Source organism: Tiliqua scincoides, chromosome 2, assembly GCF_035046505.1.
Source record: "Tiliqua scincoides isolate rTilSci1 chromosome 2, rTilSci1.hap2, whole genome shotgun sequence".
NCBI lineage: Eukaryota > Metazoa > Chordata > Lepidosauria > Squamata > Scincidae > Tiliqua > Tiliqua scincoides.
The window spans coordinates 116,827,266-116,832,244 of record NC_089822.1 but is presented as its reverse complement, the minus strand read 5'-3'; the positions used below and the strand labels follow the sequence as shown (position 1 = coordinate 116,832,244).

General features: G+C 47.3%; 1 protein-coding gene across 10 annotated transcripts in view; it reads left to right on the top strand.

Annotated features, from left to right (window-relative positions):
• Positions 1-4,979, top strand: part of HUWE1 (HECT, UBA and WWE domain containing E3 ubiquitin protein ligase 1) — a 119,139-nt gene that overhangs the window by 116 nt on the left and 114,044 nt on the right. For 7 of the 10 annotated variants that reach the window (XM_066614331.1, XM_066614328.1, XM_066614329.1 and 4 more), the window contains exons 1-2: positions 706-789; positions 3,819-3,962. The gene's annotated coding sequence lies outside the window, so the exon portion shown is untranslated. Of the gene's footprint in view, positions 1-232; positions 274-705; positions 790-3,818; positions 3,963-4,979 lie in introns of those variants that run through there. The other 3 variants (XM_066614324.1, XM_066614323.1, XM_066614327.1) reach the window with 3 other exon arrangements.

The following is a 4,979-nucleotide window of genomic DNA, read 5'->3' as shown; positions in this document are numbered from 1 at the left end:
GTAGGCACATCTCGTCGTTTCGCGGCTATGGCTGCGAATTCTCGCGTGAGTTTCCTCCGGGTGCCTCCCGAGGATCCCTCTCCTCTCTGCCCCACTCGCTCAGTCGTCGTCAGGCGCACTGATCCTTCCAGCGCCCAGTCACGACTCCCAGTGGGGGGCGCTCGCGCGACTGACCCTTCCCAAAGTCGCGGCGCTTGCCAGAGGCAAACGGCTGCCAATCTAGGCATGTCTACTCAGAAGTAAGGCCCCTAGTTCAGTGAGACTTGCTCCCAGGTAAGTGGGCACGGGACCGCAGCCCTGGTCCATCAGAGGCCGATTTAAACTCTCGCGCTTCTGCGCTTGGCTGGTCTCGCGTTATCACTTGGCTTCGAGACGCCTGCCCCAGCGTGGGCCTGACGAAGGAGCTCCTTCGGTCCAGCCACGACGCGCCGCCCCAGCGCAGCCACCCTGCTTCCTTTTCCCGCCGTCTCATCTCGAGGAGAACGAGCCCCTCGTGAGGAACGTCACGAACTCTCGCGCGATTTCCCTCCTCTTCTCCTCTCCCGTCTCGTGGGAAGGCGTGGCTTGTGCCGAGCTCTCGCGATAGGTTACTCCTCGCCGTCATTTGCTTCGTCCTCTTCCCAGTTCTCGCAAGGTCTTGCTTCCTCCTAGTTCTCGCGTCCATACCCGGTGGTGAGTTCTCGCGTGAGTTGGTTGGGGCTGAGTCTTCGGGGTCTGCTGTTAAGATGGCGGCGGCGGGAGGCAACGGGGTACGGCACTGACACCCCCTCCGTTCTCTTCCCGCAGCAGGTACCTGCCCTGCTGGGGAGGGGAAGAGGCGAGCGGGGCTTGCGGAGAACGAGGCTGGGCGAGGAGCCGAGGGGCGGGAGAGAGGCCGCGGGCTGTGGGGAGAGGGGTGGTGCTGAGGCGGGACAATGGGGCCTGGCTTTCCCCGGTGCGCAGAGCCTGGCGGCGGAGGAAGCCCCTGAGAGGACGCGGGAGGCTCTCTCTCCTGGCCCTTCCGTCGTGGTTTCCAGTGCCCGAGGGACTCGCTATCGCTCCTCCACAGCGTCGGGAAGCGGTCCTTGCACTTCGTTCTGCCTCCCGCACGCCTTGCAAAGGCAGCTCTGCTGGCTCAGGAGAGCGGGGAGGTCGTGTTCTGTGCTGGGCCTTCCTCGTCTTCGTGCCTTCCTTCCAGCTTCGTCAGGTGCTGGAAGCCGCTGTTTCCTCCACGGGGGGGGGGGCCGGTGGCGGGGCTTCAGTCTCTCCTGCAAGATGAGTTGTAGTCCACTGTGACCTGTGTCCAAGTGAGCTCCATCAAGTTCCATGGGACTGGGTACAAAGTGAATGTGGGCTTTGTGGCCTTGATCTTTAGCTTCCTTGGGGTGTGATTTCATATTTCTTTTAATGGAGGAACAGTAGCTCTTTTGTTCAGTGTTCCCCCCCATTTTCAAAGCTGCAAAGCTTCCACCTCACCCACCCAGATATTTAGTTTTCTTTTCTGCTGAGCTTTACTTAGTACTTGCTTCATTTGCTCTTGGAACCTTGTTGTGAGAGAACTGACCATCTGTGCTGAGACCTCCTTTTTAACTGTTGTAGGACCCTTCTGATTAACCTGCAGTGTGTCTAAAGACAAAGCATATGATGTATTAGATCCTTTTCACCAGACACCTGATAAGAATTCTTCCTTCATTGCTGAGTATTTCCAAGCCTGTTTGGGACTTATACTTCCTTTGTATGTGCTTGCTCAGTTTGCAGCAGCTGTTCCTCTGAACCTAAAGAACAACTGAAATATGAATGAGAGCTCCACCTGGGCTGGGAGACACTGTTGTTCATGATAAACATTCCACTATGGCCCAGTTCTATCTTGGGCCATTTGTACAAGCATAGATCATTTAACAAACATGTTCTGTGTTAGAACAGACTGTGTGCTATGGTATTTGTACAGACCATCACAGTTTCCATCAAAGATCTGGTACAACTGTACGGAATTGCTGAAATTTTCATATGCTCTTGCCCAGTGTTGAAGTGAACGAAAGAAATCTTTTGCATAGGGACCAATAAAGGTAGATGAATAAATTCAGTTGTCACTTTGGATGTGTCTCCAGCACTGAAGTTAAAATGGAAAGGCAGTGTTATGATTTTGGTATAAGTTGGTCACCAGGCTATCTGTGAGATTTACATGGTTCTAAATGGCCCTTGGTATATTTGAGGTATATAACAGGTAGAGTATTCTTGCTCTCCAGTAGCAATGCTCATTAAAGACAACATACAGTAGATGGGCCCTTTTAGCAAGATAATAAAAAAGACATAAGACAAATGAGTAGGTCAATGACACATTAGTTGGTGTTTTTCTTATCAAAGCAGACATGACACTGTTTTGAAAAACTTATTTTAGCAGGCAAGCTGAGAAAGCTGACCTTTAAAAAGGAATAATCACACCTGTACACAATGTTTGACCAAAACTGAACATAGTTCCATGTGCTTTCACTGTAGAAATAAGCATGGGTTCTGAAAACTCATTCCTGCAGTATTCTGTCTTCTTTGTATGTAGTGTTTCTCAACCAGTGGTACAGGTATCAGTGGTGGTACTTGTCTGGTGGTATGCATGGCACCCCTGGATACCTGCTGCCTGGTTGTGAGACCAGCAAGTCAACACAACAAACAGTAGTAGGAGGCTCTACTCAGTGGGTAGAGCTCTAAAGCATGCTTTTCTGCACTTGAAAAAGCCCTTCTATCCACCCTGAGCCCCTTACTGGCGTTTGTCGCATCACATCTGGCCTCCCAATCTGGAAATAATTGGTGATGATGTCATTTTCAGTTATGCCCAGTGGTACTTCCAATCAGTGGACTATGTGAAGTGGTACAGCAGATGACAAACATTGAGAAACCCTGGTATGGAAAGAACTTGCTAGATTGGGGTGTCAGACTTGTTTTTTATGGTGGGCTGAATAGCATTCATGGCACCTACTGAGTGCTGGAGGTAATACCATTATGCAGGAAGTTATGTCATAATGACATGATGATGGCCAGAAATAAGCACTTCATTCTTATGTAGTGGCTTATTAGCTGTAAATGACAAGAGAGAAAATGTGCACATCTTGATTATATTTTCAAGATATAAGAGTCTAATTACCGTACTGGGAGAACCCAGCGATCATGCAGGCTGGTTTTTCAGCAGCGCCACTTTTGCTGCAGCATCACTTCTCAGCTCAGCAGCTGAGAAGTGGTTTGCGAAGTGGCACCTTGGCAGAAGTGACTCTGCTGAAAGGGCAGTGTGTATGATGATTCGACTTTCCCAGCACCTTGTCAGTGTCTCCCTTCTTGAGTTTGTCATCTCCTGAGGCCTTCTTTGTCTCTTCTGCAGAAGTGGTGCTGCTGAAATAGCAGCTGTGAGAGAGCCCAATTATAATTAGGGCTGGATAAAGATCTTTTGCGGACTGCATCTGTCCCACAGACCTTAATGTGTGATACTGCTGTGTTAGATGGTAGAAGTGACAAAGCAATGTGTTCAGTTTGCTGCATTTTATAGCTCTGCCTTACTTTTGTTAGGGGAGAAGAATCTTGGCCAGTTTGCTTTTGTCTTTGTAAGCAAAATCATTGTGCTGTTGGGTGAATTGGGTGATGGAATGTGCTACCTGTTATTTCATTGAGCATCTCATTGATTGCATCGAAATCCTCCTGGGTTCTAAAAGAATGGTTCTAGCTGAAAGGATTCAGATTAGCAAAGTTTAGCTAGCCAGAACTTCTAATTTGAAAGCCTTTTGAGAGAATTTCTGTCAGTTCCTTGGGCATAGCATGCTTGAAGTTCGGTACTAACCTGTATGTTTTTGTTGCAGGCCCTAAAATAGTCTGACTTAAGTGGATTAGAGTGACTGAGAAACCAGAAGGTGTTGCCCTTGGCTGACTAGGGTGAGGCAGAGGTGCCAGAACAGTGACTTGGATAGCAGACCAGGCCAAGTATGAATTGGCTGTGATTCCAGGTTGGTACAGAACTCTTTGTTGCAATTTTCTCTTTGAACAGCAGTATTTCTTAAATCTCTATACCCATGAGATACAGTGGCTCAAGTTTCAGTAGCTAACTTGTATGCATGGGGTGGTAGAACCATGTGTGGTGAGTGGCCTCCTGCATCAATAGTCATGTTCATTCCTTTTGACTTAGCTGTAACTTTGCATATGGGCAATAGTGTTTCTTGCTTATCTACATCAGAGGGCTATTTCTGTGTACTGCCTGGTTTTACTACTATATCGCAGTAGACCCTTAACTACTCTGTTACTTGAATTCACCCCTCACTTGGGGTGAGGTTGAGCCTGAAGAAGCAGGTTGTCTAGACCATTAAACGTTTGACATAGAACCCATGTCATGTCAATTATATGTCTGCATCCCTCTTGAATAAAGGCCTTGAGTTCAAATTTTGGGACGCTAGTTCATATTGAGTACTCCTATGTGGTAACATTAGGCAAGAACTGCTTTAAAGCTGCTTGGATATTTGTTTGAGCTTCTTAAAAGAAGTAATTGAATGTTTGATGTTTGCTTACCTTTCCCTTTACTGTATTTTATTAAATGGTTTCATTGATCTTGTGTACATACGTGAAAAGTCTTGGATATGTAGTGCCATGACGACAGCTTACCTTTCTGGTTCCATCCTGTTGATAGTATTTCCATGAGGCTTAGATGTTACATTTTCATTTGGAGTATCACTGTGTCTGGTAAGAAGCTGTCTGAGAGATTTGTAATGAGTTAAGAATGTAATTGTCTTATTGGAGCAAGCCAAGGGCCACACAATCCAATGTTTTTTTTTCAGCAGGTGATAGTAGAGCATTGTATGAAGGTGATGGGCCACCTCCTGTTTATCTTTGCATCTGATGTGTGCTCTCTGTAGATGGATATTCAGTTACCTCAATGATAGCTGATGTGGAGATGCACCTTCTCTTGATCACATATTATTGTAGTAACACACATTGTTGCTGTGCAGCGACAGGCACAGTTAATAAGCATT